This window comes from Vulpes vulpes, chromosome 2 (genome assembly GCF_048418805.1).
Source record: "Vulpes vulpes isolate BD-2025 chromosome 2, VulVul3, whole genome shotgun sequence".
Lineage (NCBI taxonomy): Eukaryota > Metazoa > Chordata > Mammalia > Carnivora > Canidae > Vulpes > Vulpes vulpes.
Window position 1 is genome coordinate 144,715,796 of NC_132781.1, and position 23,202 is coordinate 144,738,997.

At 57.2% G+C, this 23,202-nt stretch overlaps 1 protein-coding gene across 3 annotated transcripts in view; it reads right to left on the reverse strand.

The window, feature by feature from the left end:
* Positions 1-11,575, reverse strand: part of ADCY7 (adenylate cyclase 7) — a 44,366-nt gene extending 32,791 nt beyond the window's left edge. For 2 of the 3 annotated variants that reach the window (XM_072750270.1, XM_072750268.1), the window contains exon 1: positions 11,451-11,575. The gene's annotated coding sequence lies outside the window, so the exon portion shown is untranslated. Of the gene's footprint in view, positions 1-5,161; positions 5,195-11,450 lie in introns of those variants that run through there. The other variant, XM_072750269.1, reaches the window with a different exon arrangement.
* Between the last annotated feature and the right edge of the window lie 11,627 nt (positions 11,576-23,202).

Genomic DNA, 23,202 nt, shown 5'->3' on the forward strand with positions numbered 1-23,202 from the left:
GTGACTGCCTGGGAGAAAGTATCCATTTGTCCATGCATTTTCAGAGAGATCCATGCCTTCATTCCTTTAATGGATTTGCACTGTCACCTTCCATGTGTCAGGCACCAGGCCAGATGCAAAGAAGAAACTATGCCCCAGGCACAAGTTCCCAGAAGGCAGAGGCCTCCACGGCCCTCTCTGCCAGGTGTCTGCACACAGTAAGTGCCCAGGCAGCGGTACTTCTTAACTGACTAATCGATCCAACCAAGGACTGTTGGAAAGAACAGTACTGTTCCTGGCGCTTGCCTGAAATTCCACCATTAGTGATTCATTCCTTTAAGCACTCCCCTAAGTTCCCCCTTCAAAATGAAAACACATTCATGTCTGCCTTTAATACATTTCTGATCTCTTTCCCTTTGTTAAGGACAGACAGAAAGGGCTACTCTAGCCTTCAGGGACCTTACCTGGTGCCAGGTGAGGCCCACGATGGCAGGACAGTGGTCTTCTCACCAACTTCATGTTTTTCCCAGGGCCCCACCCAGACAGTAGGTCCAACAGTGAGGAGGCATGCATGGGGTTGGGAGGTGGGCAAAGAGCTCCATCTCACACACCCAGAGGCAGATATAACCTAGAGTAACCACGTGAACTAGAGGGCAAGAACAATGTCACTACTCTGCTTGGAGCCTGTTTAAAGAGGCAGGAAAGGGGCACCTGGGTGGCTCAGTTGGTTAAGCACTGGCCTTTGGCTCAGGTCACAATCCTAGGGTCCTGGGATCAAGTCCTGCATCGGGCTCTCTGCTCTGCAGGGGGCCTACTTATCCCTCTGCTGCTCCCCTTGCTTGTGCTCTCCCTCTCTCTCTGTCAAATAAATAAAACCTTTAAAAAAATAATAATAAATAAAGAGGGAGCAAAGCCCAGAGGAGATCGAACAAGCTGGATTCATCATTTACACCAAGATAAGAGACCAAGAAACCATGAAAGAATTCTCGTAACCATGCCATAGTGGGTAAGTCCTTTCTGACCTGAGAGAAAACTGAAAAGTCACAGTGAAAACACTGGTCAACTCAATTACATTAAAAAAAAAAATCTACAACAGGGCTGTCTGGCTGGCTTAGTCGGTAGAACATGCGACCCTTGATCTCGGAGTTCAAGCCCCATGCCAGGTATAGAACTTAAAAATAAGAAGTAAATAAATAAATAAACTTATTTGAAAAATCTACTGCAGGGTAAAAGCTATTAAGAGAAAAACCAAAAGATAAGACCAAAATTGAGCAATGAGGGAAATATTTGCAACCCTTATTGTAAAGAGCTAATCTCCCCCATATGTAAAAAGCTCCCATGGATCAATAAGAAAAAGACCAATAACCCAATAGAAAAATGGGAGAAGAGTATGGGCAGAAAGTGCACAGAAAAGCAATACAAATGACTGCTAAACCTTTCGAAAGAAGCTGACCTCACCCACAGTAAGAGAAATACAAATTAAAACTACTACAGAAAGTCATTTTTACCTATCTGATTGGCAAAGATCAAAGTATTTATAGAACATTTACAGGCAGCGGCAAAACAGGTGCTCACACTGAGCCTTGGCAGGAGTGTGATTCAGCATAACCTCTGGGGAGGGCAAGTTAGTCATATGTGACAAAATCACTCATGCACAAACCTTTGATGTAATAAATCTCCTCCAAGTAATTTATCTTACGAACACTTTCACATGTAAAATGACACATGTACAAGATTACTCATTGCAACATTACTTACAATAGCAAATAAGACCATGCGTCTAGCGCCCACCCTTTAGAAGTTGGTGAAATAAATCACAACAGAGCCTTACTGTGGAATGCTAGGCAGCTCTCAAAAAGGGTGCAGCAGCCTGAACTCTGCTGTCCTGGGGGATTCGGGGAAAAATCCACATGGCAACAGTAGTGCCCAGAATGGGTAATGCCTGACCCGGGACGCAGGATACCTAAAACTGCTGCTTTCACAGAGTGAATGAATCTTCAGTTTGTTTCAATTGTCATAATGTAGCTTGTGCAAATAAAAGTTCTTAATAGGGGCGCCTGGGTGGCTCAGTTGGTTGAGCATCTGACTGACTCTTGGTTTTGGCTAATGTCCTGATCTCAGGGTTGTGGGATCGAGTCCTGTTGTCGGGCTCTGTGCTAAGCTTCGGGTTTCTCTCTCCCTCTCTCTCTCTCTGCCCCTCCCCCTGCTCTCTCTCTAAAATGAATAAATATATCTTTTTAAAAGTAAACAAATAAACTAAAAACTTGGGGCGCCTGGCTGAATCATTCAGAAGAGCGTGCCACTCTTGATCTTAGGGTCATGGGTTCAAGCCCCATGTTGGAGGTAGAGATCACTAAAAGAAATAAACCTTAAAATAAATAAATAAACTAAAAAATAGAGACTCTACTGGAAAAACTCAGGGCAATAGAAGGTAATTGAAAATTAAGGTGACACGTATGCTAACATGGAAAGACGTGCTCCTGGCACGTTTAATGGTATGTGTGTGAACACATGAAAGTATGTATGTGACTACCTAAAAAATAAAACCTGTTTTAAAAAAGACAGACAGGGGATCCCTGGGTGGCGCAGCGGTTTAGCGCCTGCCTTTGGCCCAGGGTGCGATCCTGGAGACCCGGGATCGAATCCCACGTCGGGCTCCCGGTGCATGGAGCCTGCTTCTCCCTCTGCCTGTGTCTCTGCCTCTCTCTCTCTCTCTCTCTCTCTGTGACTATCATAAATAAATAAATAAATAAAAATAAAAAAAGACAGACAGACATCTCAAAGTCCATCCCATCTCAGCTGCACAACCCCGAGAAAGCTCCTTACCTTCTCTGTGCCTCAGTTTCCCTCATTTGAAAAAAGGGAGTATTATGTCCTGACCAGGCAGGGCCTTGAGAGGATTCTAGGGGGTAATGCAGGAAGGGTGCGAGGCTGCACCTGGCTCAACGCACCCAAGTCGAGAGGACAAGTATCAAGTTGGCAGCAAGGGCCAAGATGTCTGTCCCATCCCCACCACCCTGACCCTGTCGTGGGCCCTGGCCCCCCACTCTGCCCTGGGAGTGGCCTGGCCTAAAAGTGGTCACACCTAAAAACTGCTGTCTGGGACTCTTGAGCAGCAACAGGGGCTGACACCTCCTGAGCGAGGACCATCCACCCAAGCTGGGTTCAGGGGGAGGTGGGGGGATGGTGGGCGCAGAGAGAACTGCCATCTAGCACCCTAAGCAGCATCAGGACCTCAGGCCGTGCAGGCCTGCTCCAAGGAGAGAAAGTGTAACACCAGCCCTCAGGACAGGTTCTGCAGCCTCTGAACCCAACTGAGAGACCCCCAGCAGCCCCTGAGAACCTCCACTTCAGTGAGCACCTGCCAGGAACAGACCAGGGCAGGACCCTGTTGGCCTGCCCCCCAGGGTGAGGGTGCCCTTGCTCTCACTCTATTTCCAGCCAGAGTAGACTCTGGAATCTTAACCTACTTGTCCGAAGCCCCCCAGCTGGGAAGCAGGAGAGCTGGGATCCAAACCCAGACTTGCCCCAGTCCAAGGCTCGAGCTCTTTCTTAACCCTCTGTCCACATTTCCACCAGCAAAGCCACGAACAGCTACACACACACAAGGTCACACCCACCCACACTGGTTTCTGGTCACCAGCAGTACAGGGCTTGACAGTCTCCTCCTCTTTTAAAGATTCCTTGTACACAGGGGCACCTGGCTGGCTCAGTGACTGAGTGTCTGCCTTCCGCTCAGGACGTGATCCCAGGGTCCTGGGATCAAGTCCAGCATCAAGCTCCCTGCATGGAGCCTGCTTCTCCCTCTGCCTGTGTCTCTGCCTTTCTCTGTGTGTCTCATGAATAAATAAATAAAATCTTAAAAAAAAAAAGTTTGCCTGTACACATTAGCAATTAAAGGCTCTGAGAAGTCCTGCAAGAAAGAAACCAGCTATGTTAAACACATTTAAACATTTCCCAATCTCTTTGATTCAAGGGGCTTTTTCTGCATTAATCTCCAACGAACTCCTTTTGGGAGGTACGGAATGTGGAGCTCAGAGCTCCTCCCCGAGCAGCTGTGGTCCACAGAGGCCACTATTCTCTCCTTTTCTGAAGCCTAGGAAGCTCCCTCAGGCTGGAGGCCCCACTGTCCCATCTCCACCTGACTCTGGGTTGGGCTGGATGGACACACGGGAGGACAAGCCAGTACGCAGCCCAGGGGAGCAGCCCTTGCCTTGGCCTCTGGGGTAGGGATGAGGAGAAGATGGGAGGAAGGGCCTGGGTATACATACAGCCCCTGCCCTCAGGCAGTTTTTAGCTGGGGAAGCAATCTGCCCTGGAGATGAGAAAGCAAGAAAGAGCTCTAAATACCAACCACGAAAAGACCCTCCCGCTGCACTTCCTGTCTCTCTCAGGCAATGCACGGAAGTAGGCCACCTGCCTCGGTTTCCCCACCTGCCACAGGCAAAGCAGTGCAGGGGACAGAGCCCTGGGCAGAGTGTCAGGAGACCCAAGCTATAGTCCGATCTCAGCCTCTCGCTCACTCTGGTCCTTTCCCACTCAGACGAGCAGAGAAGTAGGCCACAGAGAGGTCACTGGGAAAACACGATGGGCAGACACCCCCGCCCAGATCTCAGCAGGCCACTCTGGGGGCCATGTCGCCCCCGCCATTCATGGAGCACAGCGAGACACCACTGTCTAGTCTGGGCCCCCGAAGTCCCCGCCTAGTCCACAGACCCCGCCACAGGCTCCCGCAGCACCGGCCACCAGAGTGCCCAGGCCTGATCCAAGGTGCCGAGACCCCACTTCCTCAAGACTTCCTGAGACCTGAGTGAGGTCAAGGGGGGCACGTGATGGGCAGGGGCCCCGCGGGGTGAAGCCCAGCCCAGAGCCCGGAAGAGCCCTTCTGCAGGGGAAGCACTTCTGGCTGACCTCCCTTACCCCCAGCCCATAGCCTGGCTCCTGGAGCTGTACCCGCACAGGGGCCTCAGGGGCCCCCCGCAGCTAAGCTCCCTACTTCTTCCTTCCACAGACTCCTGCCTTCCAGATCCAGGCTCCTCTGGGCACAGGAAGCCACTGTGATGGAGCCCCCGGCCACGGCAGCCCCACGCACCCCCAAACACAAGCCTCCCCTGCGGAGGGCCTGCCAGGGCTCCTCGCACCTGTCTGGGTCCCCCAGAACACCAAGCTCAGTCCTGCTCACCCTCTGGCCAAAAGACTCCTCCGGGGCTTCCAGAGGCCTCCTTCGCGAGTGTATGATTTGACTTATTTCAGTTCCCCAAACAAGCTCCGCCCTTCTGTCTCCAGGCTCTGGCCACCTAAAAAGCACTGCCTACCTCCCCACCCCCAGAACCCCCCAAGCCCTGCAACTCCTGCCCAGCCCTTCAGAGCCAGGCTCAGCTGCCACCTCCCCAGAGAGGGCTGCCCAATTCCCCCCTAACTTGGATTTGGTACCCACACTGCCCATCAAGACACAGGGCACCTGGCCCGTCACTGCCTGGCCATAGGACAACCCCCACAAGCCGATGTCTGGGTACACAGTGCCCAGCTTCCAGAACCCAACAGCCGGCTGGCACAGAGGGGACACTTAAAACCCAAACTCCAGGGACTGAGCCAAACACAGCGTGTGCTGAATTCAGGGCATTCGGGGCCCGGGCCCAGCCCTGCTGTCCCTGCTCCTGTCCCGTGAGCTCTGCCCTCAGCCGCAGCTTCTCACCTGAGCAGTGGGAACAAAAATGCTCCCAGCCCCCTGGCCCATTCTGGCAGTGAAATGACCTCCTGGCTGTAAAACTTCCTTATAAATCCAGAAACTTCACACACTTAGGTGCTGCCCACAGGAGAACAGGCCCTCTTCATGGGGTCCAAGCTCCTCCATCCCACCAGAAAGCAGGGCCCGACCAAGGGATGCCGAAGCGCTGGTCCCGGTCCCTGCCACAGGCACTGCCTGGCACTCAGGCACCCCCTCCCCACAGTGGCTCCAGGGAGTCTGGGTGCTTCAAAAGAGGACGCCTCCCCATTAGCCTGGGCCCCCCATCAAAGCAGCACCTCCAGCTGACTTCAAAGGGCTCCTCCTCCCCGAGCCGGATGGGCCCGAGGGAGACAGGTGTACGAGGCCAGCAGTAGGGATGGGCAGAGCCAGGAGGCCCCCAGCCCACAGGGCGGGGAGACGTGCGGGCGGTGGAGTCGGGTTGCCTACTCCAGAGGCAGAGGTGGGGAGACTGAGGCGAGCGGCCTCCCATCCACAGCCCCGCCTCTTAGTGAGATCAGGGGAAACTGGGCCCCACACATGGCTCTAATCTAAATGCACACCGGCCCCAAAGCTGTGGCGCCTGTGGGACTCAGTCTTCCCATCTGCACAGAGGGCCTGGGCCGCAGGCTCCCGCCTCTCCCTGCTCAGCGGCCAGGGAGCCCGGCAGCCATCCACCTGAGTCAGCGGCACCAGAGGTAGGGACGCCGAACTACTCCCAGGGGCAACAAGGGCCCCTGCAGGGGATGACAAGGGCCTGGATCCCAGAAGACAAAGAGGTCCCCACCGGGGTACTCTGGGTCCTGAGGCGTGGGTGGTGGCACCACCTATGACACGCATGGCCTCACGTTCCCTAAAAGCCACGCCTGCTGTGCTGCCAACCCCAGGTGGGCACAAGCTCCTCCCTAGGTCATGAGGGCTCCTGCCCCCATCACCTCCAGCCGGGCCCAGGAGGAAGCCCAAGAGGTAAGCCCTGGGGGCCATGTCTGGGAATCAGGGTACCCACAACAAAGACCTCAGTTTGTTTCTCTCCCCCTGGGCACAGTCCTAGGTAATTCCCTCCAGTGGTCAATGTGGGGAAGGGTACAGACCAGGGCATAAAGGGGAGGATGGAGAGAGGAGGGGGATGACTACAAAGCAAGGGGGGCGGGGCTGCCAAGGGACTGACTCCAGAGCAGACTGCAGGAGCCTCCTCTTTTCCTGAGTTTGGGGACCCCTGAAGGGGAAGCCCTCACATGGGTGACCTGTGCCTGGAAGAGGTGTGAGGCAGGGCAGCAGTCAGCAGAGGGGCTGCACGGGCAGAGGGCAGGGGTGAGGCCAGTGCGCTGGCCGAGTCAGGTCGGGGGTGCTGGCCAGAGTGCACAAGTGGCCCCGAGGGGTAGGACTGGCCTGCGACAGGGGGGCTGGGACCAGAGGACCCCAGAAGCCAGAAGAAGGGGCTCAAACATGACACAGGCGGGAGAACTGGTGGAGGGTGTGTGTCAGAGGAACCCAGGAAGCCCGCCGCCCCCTCACCTGGGTCTCACCCCACAGGGACACAGGGCCAGTGCTCAGACAGCGCCTGGGAAAGAGCTGCCATCAGGGTCAGCAGAAGGGACAGCAGGAGAAGGGACGATCCAGTGTCGTGGGAGAAGGGACGGCAGGAGAAGGGACAATCCAGTGTCGTGAGAGAAGGGTCATGGAAGAGGAACTGAGCCACCTCTGACCCAAGGCTCACCCCACCCCAACACCTAGAAGGCTCGCAGGGGAAAATCGGGAAAGGTGGGTACTCCAGCCCACGTCTGCTCCCAGGATCCACCAACACCCCAGGCCTGACGGGGCTGGCTGTGAAATCCGGGGGCAGCAGCAGGTCAAGCCAGATGCCCAGGGCCAACGCATGGGCGCCCTGCCACCGCCCTGGGCGCTGGGTTGGGAGAAGCCCTCGTGGGTGGGTGGAGGCAGAGCCTGAGCGGGGGCAGAGCTGGAGGGCCCAGGCAGGGGAGCGGCTGGAAGACTCGGGCCACCAGCAGGGCAACTCCTGCCCTGGGTGTGCTGGGCCCAGACACTTGGGAAGAGTTTTCCAGGTGTATGTGGCTCTCTGGGCAACCTGCCTGGGCACGGCCACTTTACAGATGTGAGACAGCAATTAGCCAGAGGCTGCAGGCTCCCAAGGAGGCCCCTCAGCCAGCCCTGCCCATCCTGACCACCCAGGTCCCTCCCCCAGCCACGTCCACCCTCCCACCCGAAGCAGGACAGGCGGATGAGAGCCCCCAAACACAGCTACATGGCAGCGGTAACACCTCCCCTCGAATCATGGCTCTGTGGCACCAGATGCAACGTGTCACCCTGTTTAAGCCTATAACCACCTGATACATGGGGAACCATGAGCAACCCATTTTGCGGATGCCAGAACCCGGCTCAAATACCTGGGCTCACCTCACTGGCAGCAGGCACAGTGAGGCCCCAGGGGAGGGGGCTGGACCCAACGACCTCCAGAAGACCCCTGCCTCTCTGGCTGTTCAGATGTGATGGTCTCGTTCAGTGAGCCCAACTAACTCCCCGCTCGCAGCTGCACAGCTCTTTTCAAACATGCTAAATGCCCAACAGGCCACCATCCCAGCTCCCCCTCACCCCCTCCCTGAGACCGGGCCCCATGGAAGGCTAGAACCAGCCACTCTGATTGCGGTGTGCAGGGTGACCCACTCTGCTCCCTGAGCAGTCCCCGAATGGTCCTGGCTGGATGAACCCTGCCCTCAGCCTGGGCAACTGAAGATGGAAAGTTGCCTTTGGCTCAGAGTGAATGTGCCCCGCGCCCTCTTTCTCCAGGAAAGGAGAAAGGATGTGGGGCACTGAGGGGAGCGTCAACAGCCACCTCTCAACGATCTCCCCTAGGATAGGATGGCAAGTCACAGGATATCCAAAGGGTCAGATCACACAGCACCCAGTGGAAGCAGGACCCCAGGACACGTCCCAGGAGGCAGGGCCCAGGTTTGGAAGAGCCCCGAGCCTGAGCCAGCCCCAGCCCCAGCCCCAGAGCAGCAGGTGCAGACAGGGGACAGGCCAGGCCCAGGGTCGGGGACCTACTCCAGGGAACCAAATTTCTCATTCCCCACAGTGACGATCCCCCTCCCACTAACCCTTCAAAGCCAGCCAAGCCCTGGGTCTGCTGGGCCGCACCCAGCCTCTCCAAAGAGGAGGCACCTTGTCCTGACCCCGCCGTAGGCCTCAGACATGGTGGCTCTCTGTGACAGTGTGTGTACCTGGAGAGCCCTGCTGACTGCCTCGCTGTGTGACCCAGGACAGCAAAGTGCCCTGCTGGGCCTCTGTCTTCTCCTCTGCAAAGTGGGGCTGCAGGGTACCTAACACACAGGGTGGGGGTGAGCAAAGCAGGAAATGGGTCAGACCAAGAGTTATAAACTGTAAAGGGGGGATGCAGGTCCCCACAACATCTGAGAGAAAGTCTGACCTTTCTCTCCTCTTGAAAAAGAACTTTGGCCTGTTTGTGGAGGCCCTCGTCCTGTCTCATGCCATCACTCGCTGCCTGGGCCCTCCCTGCACCCACCCCCACTCCTCTGGGACCCACAGGAAGACAGCCCCTCTCAAGACCCACTCCTGGCCAAGGGGCCCCTCGAGACCCCCCCGTCTCCAGCCCCCAGAAAACGGCTGCCAGTAAACAGCCACCGCTTCGCACTAAAACTCTACAGGACACTCTTCCCCCCCACAAAGTTCACACCTTCCCTTCTGAGGGCCCAGAATCCGGAACAATTGGAGAGCCTCCCTCCCTCTGCACCCACACCTCACATCGGAAGCCACAAGAAAACCCCGGAAGGCCCCCATCTGGAGGTGGGGAGACCCACAGCTTGGTCAGAAACAGACCCTCCCAGAAGAGACCCTCCCAGACTCCGGGCCTGCAGACGCCTGCACTTCCGGCTGAGCTGGTCCCTCTGCACTTCCTCTTAGGTCTGCTCACTTCTCACTTCTCGTTTCAGTATCTTCTTCAGCCTTGTCCCAGGCACAGAGACCCCAGGAAGTCACAGATCCAAGGTCCCATGCACAGGGTGGCTCTTTTCTTTCTCAAATGCATCAAAATAAATACCTAGCAAATTTTAAACACGTTCGTCCACAGATGGGCTAAACACCCCTCCCCCAGAGCCCCCGTCTGGGAAAGGCTGGCCTTGTCACTCTCACCTGGGCCACCCTCACGTCCACCCTCACGTCTGGGGCCGACAACCCACGGCCATGCAGCCATCCAGACAGAGACGGCCCTGGACTCCGGCCACCCGGCCAGGCCTCAGGGGCCAGGGACCCTGCTGCACAGACGCCCAGCCCTGGCCTCTGCCTTCCTCCCCCTACCCCCCCAAGGGCTGGCCAAAGAGGAAGCGCCCAGTGCCAGCTGTCCTGAACCCCGGATGGTGACACAGAAACGAAGCACCTGCTTCACCCTCCAGGCATAGGTTTGGATGAACACAAAGAACGATCCAGAAGGACTTACTCCCAATGGTCCACGTCTGTCCCTGGGGGTGTGGGGGTGTGGGGGGGTGGGAGGGTGGGGGCTTGGGTTGGGAGAGGCTGGGGGAGAGGAAGACTATTCCATTTTCCTGAGGCATCTTGGTTCTGTCCCTTGGGCATGTGTCACTTTCAGAGTTTGGGTTTTGGCGGGGGGGGGGGAGGGTAGTATTTTTCTTTTGAACTTAACAAACTAAGCCCGGTTGCCTTTCCCTCGCTGCTACTGTCACAGAGAGAAGTAAAGTGTCCTTGCAAATGTACAGTTACAAACTTGAAAAGAAAAGGGGCCACCGGAGAGTCTGGGGCACGGCCACGGTAGTAAGGTCCTGTGTCCAGGGGCCGCCCCCGTGTCCCGCAGCCCAGACCCCGGCCACCCCGGCCCTGCAGCCCCCCTTTACCTGGCTCTCGTCCGGGCCCCCTGGGCTGCCAGGCCAGGGTCTGCGCCCGCGTGGAGGTGGCCCGGCCCACCCGCCCCTGCTCGGCGGCGCGTCCGGGCGCACACATGGGAAGCCGGGCCCCCGGGGACCTACCCGCCGCCGCCGCCGGGCGCATCTGGGACCCACCACTTCCTGCTCCCCGGCAGCCGCTGCACAAAAGCGGAGGCTGAGCCCTGAGCTCGGCGCCTCCGGGAGGGGGGGCTCTCCCAGCTGCAGCGGGGGCCTCAACAGAAGTGGGGAGAGGCATCGGGCCAGGCTCCCGGCTCCAATGACTTCATGGAAATTGGAAGCTTGAAGCTGGAACGGTTTTCAAAAAGTGAAAATAAAACAAGCACCACAGCCTCCGTGAGAAGCCCCGAGAAGATGGCTGGAGGCCGCCGGGAGCAAATGCATCCTTGAGGAGCATTAAGGAGAGAGCAGCCCAGCAGGGAGCCCCATCCTGGCTCTGCTGCTCACAGGCATGGCCCGAGCCTCAGTTTCCCCACCCATGTACTGATGAGCTTCATCCATCCCGGAGAGGTCAAAGGCCTCCAGTCTCACCTGCTGCCTGTCCATTTCGCAGCTGCCCCCAAGCCAAGACCCATGCCCAGAGCTGCTATTCTGAGCAGCTCGAGCAGCCCCAGGAGGCCAGAAATCAAGCCCCTTCTACTTTGCCAGCCCTCGGTTTCCCCACTGGGATCATGCAGTGCTCAGTGGTGAGGCAGCAGTCTAGGAAGGGCTAGGAAGCAGGGAGCAGAAGGCTCCTAAAATAGAAGGGAAAGGCCCTCCTGGTCCTCAGGGACCCCAATGAACTTGTGACCTGGGGTCCCAGGAGCTCTTCCTACCTTTTATCCTGACAGCAAAGCCTATTGTTTGGTAGCAGAGAGGAGAACACAGCCCGACCTCCCCAGCTGACACTCCTGCCTTCCCCCCAGGTCTCTCTTTCAGCTCCCTCCTCAGAGGAGGCAGGGGCCAGGCTCCTCCCTTCTGACCTGCTGCACCCCCAGCCTGGCCACTGGGCGCCTGACACCCCAGGCCTCACCCAGACTTCCGGCAGGCAGGGCCTGCACACGTAGGCTAATGATCAGCACTCAGACACTGACTGTGCTGGCATCGTGCACAGCCCCATGGGGAAGGTCCTGCTCTCACATCCCTTCTGCCGAGCAGGAAGCTGAGGCTCAGAGAGGTCACCCACTCGCCCCAGCACACACAGCTAAGAAAAGGCAGAGCCAGGATTCAGACTCCAGTCTGTCTGATTTCGGCCCATGCTCTCAACCACTCACCCCATGGCCATCATGGGACCAAAGAAGGGCTTCCCTGAGGACAGGCTGCTCCAAACCCCACTATACCCTCCTTAGCAGGGTGCCCTCGCCGGGAATCTCCAAGCCCCAGCACTCAGTGCTCTCTAACTTGCTGAGCAAACTGCCCCACAGGAGGGGCAGCCTTGGGCTTTCTCAGTGTCATATCGGGAACACATTTCTGCTCACGCCAGGTGCCAGGGCACAAGCATGGCTCCAACCCTTTGCTGTCCCGCTCGGTGACACCTGCTCTCCTCTCTGTGGCCAGGACACAAATGTGACTTGGATGCAGCCCCTGATGCCAAGCTCCCAAGCCAAGCCATGCCCACTGAGGCCAACACAAATGTCTGGGAGAATCACCCAGGAAGATGAGACACACGGCCGCAGAGCTCAGGGCAGAGAGACAGCAACACGCTGGCTCTCCCGGGAGCCACACGCTGAGAAAGTGGCAAGACCACGGAACAGTGGGCAAGAAGGAATAAAAGCACAGCAGAAGCAAGGTGGAGAGGGCTGTCAGGCGGCCACAGGACAAAGAACGCCGAGCCTCAAACCAACATCTTGGCCTCATCTGACACCCAGATGTCAAGCCCTCCCCCTCCGGAGGAAACCCACAGCATCCAGGGCATGTGGGGCTCCAGGCAGGTTTCTGGAAGGGGAGTGGGAGCAGAGAAACACCGTCTGTACTACAGTCGCCTCATCTTTTCCTTCCCCTAAAGTCAGGGGGGCTCCCCATATCCCAGAGGAGGCCCAGAGGGGTCGGAGCAATCGGGCTAGTGATTTACCAGCCCAGCCCCTGTCCCATGGATGAGGAAGGAATAGGCTTTCAGGCACCAGAGTCAGAGCCCCCCTGAGCAACCCTGGCCAAGTTGTGTGATCTTGGCAGTCCAGGAGCCCGTCTGTAAGGTCATCTAGCTCCTTGGGAAGCTGGGCGGCTTAGGTGAGAAACATGTGTGAGGCACATAGTAAGTGCTCAGTTAAAGCCAGAAAGCAAGGGAGGCCAGGCCAAGTGGGTTCTCTCAGCCCCAAACCCCAGATCCTGGCTCTACTGCATGCCTGCCCTAGTCACAGGCCTTCGTGGTTTGTTAGGCCTCCCTACAACTCATGTTTCCACCCTCTCCGACCAGGAGTCAGAAGGCCCTCCTTCCAGCCTGGAACTTATAACCAGCTGCATGACTTCAAGCAGCCTCCTCCCCGCTGGAAACCCAGTTTCCTGCCCATTAAGTGAAGCACTGAGCCCGGGCATGTCCATATGTTCCCAGCACAGGAAAGAAAGGGATCCCAGCACATCCCTGAGCCCACGTTCCACGCCTCACTCTTTCGTGCCTTGACTCAGACCCTTCTGCCACCAGGAATGGTCAAAACACCCATCCTGCCGAGACAAGTATAAATGCCACCTCTTCCAGGAAGTCTTCCCCAGTGTCCCATCACTACCACCTCTGGGCCGCAGAGCGTCCAGACCTCTCCACAGAGGGTTAATAGTGCTATACCCTCCTGCTGCAGTAACCATGTCTGCTCTGGTAACGGCTCCCTGTTCCTACGGGGAACCGGCCCTTCGGCGGTGGGCTTGTCACCACTGCCCACTGAGGAATGGGCACGGCACTCAAAGGGGTCCAGTGAGATCCAATTCTGGGACTTTGGTTGAAACTATATAGGAAAAATGTGCTCCTTCCAACAGCCTGGTAGGATGTGAGCTAGAAGCTACTGGCCCTACCTTTGCCTCTGCAGTAGCCAGCCTCCAAATGACCTCCAACAACCCTCAGCATTCATGCCCCCCGCACGACCTTCTTGACCCCCCAAATATTGCAAGCCTCAGATGTGTGACTTCTGAGGCCACGAAAGACACCGTGGCTTCCGCCTCGTCCCCTCTTGGATGACTGGCTCCAGGGGAAGCCGGTGAGGACCCTCGAGCACTCCCATGGAGGGGACCCGAGGGCCCTTCCTCAGCCAGCACCACGCTGCTGGCCCCGTGATGGAGCCACCTTGGAAGCAGAGCCTGCAGCCCCAGTCACAAGCAGAGGGACCCCCTCCAGCCACAGCGGCCCCGGCCTGCTGAGGAGTGACCCAGGAGACCCACCTCTCCCCGGTGCCAAGGCACTCAAGAGGCCCTCAGGGACATCTCTGCCTAACTGACCTGCACTCGGATTCTCCCAAGAGCCCAGAGCAGAGACACAGCACCCACCGGGCCACCAGCAGTGAGGGAGGACACTCCCGCCCAGCCGCCTGGGAGGACAGAGCAGGCCGGCCCAGCCCTGGCGTCGGGTCTGCTGGCCCCAGCTCATCCGGGCTCGTGGCCAGGACGACTGCACTGAGGTCCCCACGGAGGGGTCCTTGCTGAGGCAGGCACAGCCTTGTGGCCCCGTCACTCACCTTCCTTCCAGACTGATTTTTCACAGTGAGGGCAGGGGGGGGAGGGTACATTCCAAAGCATCAACTCACCTCCGGGCCCTCTGCCTTCATCTCTTCCTGGCTGTGGGCTCAGGGATGCGCTGGGATCCCTTTTTTTTCCCCCAGACTGGAAACATATGGACGCGCTCGGGCTCACTCCCTCACTCTACAGACAGAAAACCGGGTTTTCGGAGAAGGGGCTGGCTGAGGTCATGCGACTGGTCACAAGTGACAGGATGGAACTAGGGCCTCCTAACTCCTAATCAGTGGTGGTCCTTCAAGGGCAGCTTGGGGTGAGCCTCAAAGCCACTCCAAATAAACACATGTGCTAAGTAAACAGCATCTTAGCTATTAGACTCGGCTCCTCTCAACCACTGCCCCTCCTCTGTAGGAACCCGCCGCTTGTCGCGGGTCCAGTGCCAGAACAAGGAGGGAGGAACAGCCCTACATCCTATGATGCTAGTGGTACAGCCCACCGGAGGGCAGAGGACTGACTCCCTCGACCCCGACGGCCTCAGCCTCTGCCAGGCCTGGGAGACGGGGCTTTGGAGAAGGAAGGGGGCAGCCAGGGTCACAGTGTGTTGAGTAACAGCAGAGAATCTTAAAAGAACAGATGTGAGAGCTACTGCCCTGCCAACCAAAAGTCCTCATTTCCTTTGAAAAACTTGGCAGCTGGGCCCCGCCAGCAGCCGCCTGTCCTTCCCCACACCCAGCTGCAGTGTGAACTACTGAGCGTGGGGAGGAAGGCCACGCTCCCCGCCCAGATCCTAGGCAGGGGATCACCACCGTGATGCTACACCATGAAAGCGGCAGCCACGGACCTGTGTGCGGAGGGCCACCTCTCTTTCACTTAACAATATCACAGATGTGCATGTATTTTTTGTACACAGGAAAATCTAGGGGCGCCTGGGTGGCTCAGTCAGTTAAGCGTCTGCCTTCGGCTCAGGTCATCATCTCAAGTTCATGGGATCAAGCCTGCATTGGGCTCCGACCTCAGTGGGGAGCCTGCTTCTTCCCCTCCTTCTCCCTCTGCCTGTCCCCCCTGCTCATGAGTGCATGTGTGTGTTCTCATTCTCTCAAATAAATAAATAGGGCAGCCCTGGTGGCGCAGACATTTAGCACTGCCTGTAGCCCGGGGTGTGATCCTGGAGACCCGGGATCTAGTCCCACGTAAGGCCCCTGGATGGAGCCCGCTTCTCCCTCTGCCTGTGTTTCTGCCTCTCTCTCTCTCTCTCTCTCTCTCCATCTCCCTGTGTGTGTCTCTGCCTCTCTTTCTCTCTCTGTGTCTCTATGAATGAATAAATAAAATCCTTTAAATAAATAAATAATCTTTTAAAAAAATAATCTAGAAGGCTATTCCCAAATCTTAGGAGTTACCATTAAGTTGGTAGAATTTAAGTCTTATTTTCATAGCTATCTTTTTTATGACTATTTTCCAATTTTCTTTAAAAAAAATTAACTACCCGTTTTATTAAGAGATACCAGGCAAAAGGATCATGAAGAAAAAACAAGAAGGGAAAACAATGTCCTGAGAGTGGAAGTTCTCCCCCAGCACCAGACTCTGGCACCACTTGTAACCAGGTGGAAATGGAAGGGTAAATTGTAACTAAAAATGCTATTATGCTAAAGCCACCAAATGTCAGCGCTGCCAGCCCCCCAGCAGGAGCTTGCAAGCCTGCCTCCATCTGGAGCATGCTCTTGTGCACAACGAGATCAGATCAAGCCTCCACATAGCTCTCCTGATTTACAGGAGGTTCACAGGGGTAAGGGATGTGTTACACATGATAGGAGGCTCCAGTATTAGGAAAAGGGATCTGGCTTCAAACCCCTCCCCTAGAGCAAACCAAAACAAAAACAACCCATGGCTCCAGGGAAGGAGGGAAGTAATGACCATCGGTCCTACAGAGTAAGGACGGACGACTTGAGAATGATGTCATGCGATCTCATTATAGAGACCTTACTGGGACCCACATTTTCAAAAACCAAAATAGATCTATATTTGACGTATATGGAAGGATTGGACATTTGAACCCTGAATGGCTAGCTACAATCATAGAGAATACTACTAGGTTTCAGGTATGGTAATAATCCAGGGGTGGGGGGTGAGTCCTTATCTTGCAGTAATAAATGCTACAACTTGTCCAGATGAAGCAATAGGTCTGGAGGGGAGGAAGGAGGGAGGACTGGCCAAGAGTGGGAAGGTGGCAGCTAAGGGATGGGTATGTGGGGGCAGTCACGCTCTTCTGTCTTCCCTGGTATCCGGGTAATCCTTCCCTAGGGAAGCTGAGACACGGGCCCTGGAGGAAGTCTGGCACCTTGTCCTGTTCAGAGTGTTGGCAATGAAACAGGGCTGGTAAGCCTCTTCCCACAGATGGGAAATGGGCCATGCTGGGAGGGGAGGCCACTCACCTGGGGCCTCAGGACCAGAACCTAAGGACAAAGCCAGACTTGATCCCACTCCTGACCCAACCCCCAGACCACCCAGGATGAGCTCCCAAACTGAACCCCAGGCCCTGGTGCAGGAGGCCGCAGGGTCCCAGGCTCCGCAGTCACCCCGCAGCAGCCCCGGGGCAGAGGCACGCCTCCTCCTTGGCCTCAGCCTCCACCCACCGCCCCCACAGGAGCAGAAAGGCTGCCAGTATCACCCAGGGTGCCAGGATGAACCCCTCTCCCTGCAAATTTCTCATGAGAGCCCCTCCCTGTCTCATCCCCTGACCACAAAGCAGCTTCCCAGGAGCGGAGGGCCCTCCAGGCCCCAGACACTGCCTGCACAAACCTGTGTCTGCAACGTGGGGGTGTGCACCCCTACTCATTCACCCCACACAAGGAGTCCCCAATGAGTACAAACCCTTCACTGCCCGCTCTTCGGAGTAATGCTCTAACCACAAAAATATCGCACCAACCGATATTTTTGTCCAGCAATGGGGGACCGAGAAAATCAGCCAGGGCTGCTTGGGGACGGAAGGCTGGGCCAGCCTGCTGTGTCTGAGAACCCCAACAACTGCGCTCACCAAGCGAGGTGGGCACCCCGGACAGATGGAACTGTCCTTAGAGGACAGTAAAGAAATGTGTCCTGTGCAATTTGTTTTCTTATCCTTTGTTTGGGGAAAAAAAAAAAGTCCTCCTGAAGGATACACACCCGTATGTTAATGATTGCTTGAAGAATACAGATTCTGGCTTTTGTCCTCACTTTATTGCTTGAGTTTTCTGATTTTTCAATAATAAATGTGAATTCTCTCTGTAATTAACATAAAAAATTCAAGCCGCTTAAAAGGAAGATGTGGGCTGACTGTGTCCTCCTCCTGGGAACGTCAGTGAGAGCCTTGGCGGAGAGGCAGAAGCAGCACGGCTGTGGGGCCTCTGGCGGTCACAACGCCACTCTGAGCCTCGGTTTCCCCATCTGCTGGGGAGGCCCGCCATCCCCGTGGAGCCGGCTCCCTCCCCTGTGAGCTGAGGAGTGTAAGACACACCTGCAGAGTCAGGTAGACAATGCCTGCCCAGCCTGGGCCTCTCCCACCCACCCCGTGGACAGCCAGGCCCATCTCCGGCCTTCGCCCATCGCTCTGCCTCTCAGGCACTCCTGAGCCTGCGTGTCGGAGGCCAGGCACTGGGAGGAACAGTCCTCATGGCCACACATGCAGAAGTCCACCTGGCTCCAGGCTGACCTGCCAGTCCCTTGAATCCTTCTGACTGCCCCCCAGGAAGATGATATAACCCCTGGTTCTTCTGCAGAGGAAGAACCAGATGCTCCGAGGGGACAAGTCTTCCTATCTGCACACACAAAGCAAGTTGAAGACCGCAGCCTGGGGACCCTCCAGTCATGGGGCTCTGGGGGCAGAGGTACCAGTCAAGCATCCTGCATCCTTTTGGAAGAGACAGGCACCCTGCCGAGGGCTGCAGGCAGCATCGAGGGAGGCCTGGGAGCTGATGGGGCACATAGCAGGCTGGAGCCACAGAGTCTCAGGCTCCCATTCCTCCTCCCCTGCGGCCCAGGCTGTCACCCCACCCCCCCACCCGCACCCAGTAGTTGAGTATAGGCTCACTGTAGCACCGTCTGGATGGAGAAGTGGGGAGGAGACTGAAGGGGACACCATGCAGGCGGGGAGGAACCCAGCCTTGGGGCCTGGCACCCCAGGATCATGTGTGTAACAGCACTTCCCCAGGACAGCACACTCAGAGCCCCAGAGGCCAGGGGTTTGGGACACTAACCAGTGAGGCCGGTGGGCCTAGCAGGAACGTAGGCAGGGTTACAGGCCTCCCGAGTCGGCAAAGGAAACCAGAAATCTGGGTTTGTGTGCAGAATGTCACAGTGTCATATTCTGGCAATGAATCCAAAATAAATTGTAAGCAGCTCTCCTATCGGTGCTCTGGACTTACTGCTGTGTGACCCAGAGCAAACCACTTAACCTCTCTGGACTTCAAGTGTATCATCTATAAAGTGGAAAAAATAACACAGGTTACTGTGACGATAAGCTACACTTTGCCCATACTAATGAGAATAAGCAGCCATGGCGAGCAGCGAATGTGCGCTGAGCGCAGGTACCATTCTGAGTAATGTGAATTAGTGTCATTTCTTTTTTTTTTTTAAAGATTTATTTATTCATTCAGAGAGAGCGAAGAGAGAGGCAGAGACACAGGCAGAGGGAGAAGCAGGCTCCATGCAGGAAGCCTGATGTGGGACTCGATCCTGGGTCTCCAGGATCACACCCCCGGCTGCAGGCGGCGCTAAACCGCTACGCCACCCAGGCTGCCCAATTAGTGTCATTTCATTCTGACCATTAGACAGGCATTTTTTTAACTTCATATTTCGCCTATTTGTGCTGTTTTCCCTCACTTTATGATCTGTCAATATACGTCTCTCTTCAACATGTGAAAGTGGATTGCTTACCCTGTGCCCCTCTACCCCTAAATACTTCAGCGTGTGTTTCCTAAGAACAAGGACCCAGAACGCCTGGGTGGCTCAGCAGTTGAGCATCTGCCTTCGGCTCAGGGTGTGATCCCAGGGTTCCGGGATCGAGTCCCACATCAGGCTCCCTGCAAAGAGCCTGCTTCTCTCTCTGCCTGTGTCTCTGCCTCTCTGTGTCTCTCATGAATAAATAAATAAAATCTTAAAAAAAAAAAAAAAAGAAGGACCCATATAACTAGCTATCAGATCAGTTAACACTGATACAATGCTTTTATCTACAGTTCATATTCAGTTTGGTCAACTGTCCCAACAGCATCCTTCACACAATTTTTTTTTTCCAGCCTGGGTTCACATACTGAGTTTGGTTGTCCCATCCCCTTGGTCAACTTTAACCTGGAACCTCTCCTTGGCCTTTGAAGAGAAGTATTCTTACTGTCTCCATTTCACAGATGAGAAACAAGCTCAGAGAGGGTGAAGCAGTTGCTCGAAGTCACACAGCCAGGAAATGTGGAGCAGAGACAAGCTCAAGAGGTCCTCTCCAGAGGCTGCGTTCTTGTCTACCAGGCGTGAGAGCTTGCAAATAATAGCCTTTGTTGTTAATGGCTGGAAACGGTGGCTCCCTCTGCAAACAGCCAGACTGCTCCCAGCCACCTCACTCAGCAGGTGGTCATTAACGGAAGGAGTGGCCTCCTCCTGCCAGCTCTGTGCACCTGGCAATGGCCCTGGCCTGATGCCCACCACCCCACCCTGCAGGGCTCCATTTAGCCCCCTCTATAATAAGCTGGGAGACAGGGCAGTGGAAGGCTGCTGATGGGAGGGGACCCTGGCTCCCGCCTCCCTGTTTCCCCCTCTTAAAGGGACCATTCAGGCTCAAATGTTCCACGTCCCAAAGGCAGAGGAAGGCAAATGCCTCCAAAAACAAAGCCTGAGGTCAAAAGGGCCCCCAGGCCAGGTCCCTGACCCCCAGTCCACCAGCACTAAATGAGACCCCTGAGCTCCGCTGTCCAAGAGGGGACTGAGAGCTTTCTAAGACACATGATGGGGCTGCATGGGAGGGAAGGGTTTCCAGGAAGAAGGAACAGCAAGCGCAAGGGCTGGGAGGTAGGAATGGAGTTCTCAGTGCAGGGAGCAGAGGACACAGGACTCGAGGGGTCGAGGGGTCGCACAGCCTGAGGTACTCAGAGAGGGGAAGGAGCCTGGGGGCTGCTCCCACACTCAGCTTCCTCAGTGAGGACCCTCAGGGATGCAGAGTTATCCACTGCTCTCTGGGTCCGGAGTCCCCATCCCCAATGCCAGCGCAGGCCAGGCATCAGCACAGGACACCACTCGCTTTGGTTCCCGACTGGGTGTGGCCCAGGGCCTGGAGGATGCCATCATCCCCCACCATCCGTTCCCATCCATCTGCCAGCCAGCCAGCCCCCACCAGATGACCCTCCAGCAGCTGGTCATGAGCCACAGCTCTCCTTGGATGGGCAGTAAGAGACACACGCTGCCAACTCCTAGGAAGGTCTGCAATCCTAGAGCGATTAGGATTTTGTCTTCTGCCTGAGTTCCAGGCTGTTCTGTTGGTTTTCAGGCTAATCCATGCTGAAACATCTCAACTCCTGGGACCTTCCCGTTGGACACCCTATTAAATTCGGAAATTTACATCTGTCCCCAGACCAGATCCACAAACCCTGGCCCAAGCTTCAGAGGCTGCAGAACTCTTCTTGAAAAGCATTCCAGGGCAGATGAAAAAGGAATAAAGTTTTGCTTTTCTTCTTTTTAGACAATTTTGAAAATACAGGAAGCATGAATAAATAAGAAAATGATCCATCATCAGACCCCGCCTCCCCAAAGATGTCCCAGTGAAGACCTCTCCCTGTCTGTCCTTCTCCAGTGTCCAACAAGACACAAACTGGCCTGCCCACCGTGTGAGGCTCTCCCTACAGAGGTGTTCGGGGTCAACATGCACCCACCTTGTCTCCCCCGAGGATGAGTGGGCCCAGGAGGCCAGGGAGCCCACCTCACTCGTCTCTTTGCCTCCTGCCCAGGCTGGCCACTCAAGGCTGCAGTCGGCCGTGGAGTCAACATAAGCTCTAACCCCCTATCAGCAGTGCCTGTGTGCCCAGGTACAGAGGAAAGGGGGCCAAGAGGTGGAGGTCAGCAGCAAAGCCCCAGAGCATCCTCGGGTTAAAAGGCAGAAGCAGGAGGAAGGGACAGAGGCGAGCAGGTGATGTGTTGTGCCCTGGGGGGGAGGGGGTGTGTGGATTTAAGGAGCCCACTTGAGACTCGGCCTGTTGGGGTGAGGTCTGGTTCCTGAGGTGCACTTGATCAGACCTGCCAAGAACCACGACACAATAAGACGAGAAGACCAGGAGGCCAGGCCCTCGTTCCAGCTCCAGGCTTAACTTGTTCAAGACCTTTGATGCCCTCAGCTTTCCCACCTGTGGATGGGGCCGGGCCATTCCAGCCCTAACTCACAGGATCAGACAATACAAGGGACATGCTGCGGCTCTATAAGCCATCGGGCCTGGAAAACCAAGGATCCCACCTCTCCCTGCCCTCCTCCATAAAAGGCCCAAATGCAACCAGCCTTTTTTAAGAGCATTCAAGGGCTCAGGGAAGAGACCCCACATGTGAAGATGGAGAACACTCAGCCTTGGGGGAGGCAGCTGCCCACCTCTGCTCCCCCGGCACAGCTAGCCACTCCTCTGGGACCCACTGGCTACCCTCGAGGTCTGCCCCCTACACTTCCAGGTCCACACCAGACAAGCTCCCCTCTACCAGGAGGGCAGCTGCCCATGTGGCAACGCAGTGACTGAATAACAGAGTCCCCTCTGCCTGGTGGCCGGGGACCACCACAGTCCTGCTGGTCATTCATCACACCCCCGCTGTGAGCATCACTCTGGACCAGGTCTGCGGGCGCCAGGACACCCGAGGCAGGTCCAGATGTGGCCGTTCTGGGCTCGGCGCCCCCACCCAGGCCCACTGTGCTCCTCTTCGGAAGGGCTGCGCTAAACTCTGCTTCCAGCTCGACTCTGGGACTCTGAGGGAGGGGACCCAAGACAGAAACCAGAAGCGAAAACACCTTCACAGGGCACCGAGGAAGGCTCCAGCACCCCTCCCCCAGCCAGGGGCAGTTACACCTCTACCCATTTCCTCCACTCACGGGCAGGCCTTAGGTTTCAGGTTTCCCCCAGTGGGGTCTAAGCCAGGGGCCGGCGCCTCGCCCTGCCCCCATCCCCCGAGCCCTTAACGGGCGGAGGGTCCCGCTCGCCCCGGGCAGTGGCTGTACGGGCGCCCCCAACCCCCGTCTGCCCTCCGCCTTCTCCCCAGGAGTTATTGTTACTTCAAACACTCTCCTGGCCCCCGGGCCCGGGCCTTGCCCACGTCTGGGAGACCCAACCGCCGGGCCCCGGTGAGCCTGCCAGCCTCGCTCGGACCCGCCGGCGCGGGGGCAGGCGCGGGAACCCCGGGGCCGCGTCCCTCCCGCAGGTCTCGATCTTGCCATCCGGAAAGTGGGCCCGGGCCTGGCCCCCGCCCGCGGGCGCTGTGTCGGCGAGGGGTCTCCCGCGGCCCCCGCCGGGAAGGGGGCGCCCGAGGGCCCAGGGAGGGGGCACCCGAGGAGCCCCCCCAAACCTCGGGGCGCTCGCCCGGCACCCGCCTCCGCGCCGCTCCCGCGCCCCGCCCCGCAGGCACCGGGTCTCCGCCTGGGTGGGGCCGGGCGGGCGCGCGGCCAGGAGCGCGCAGACCCCCGCGCGGCGCCCCACGACGCGGGCCCCGGGACGCGAACGGCCGCGCGCCCGCCCCTGGGGTCGCCGCGCCTCCCCCGCCCGCCCGGGCCGCCGCCGCCGCCGCCGCCGCGCGCTCACCTGCAGCCGCAGCTCCCGGGGTCCCGCCGCCGCCGCCGCCGCCGCCGCCGCCCGAGTGGCCGCGCCGGCCGCGGGCGGGATCGGCGGTGCGGGCGGGGGCGGCGGAGCGGCCGCAGGCGCCCCCCGCTGGCCGCCGAGCCCCGAGCCCCGAGCC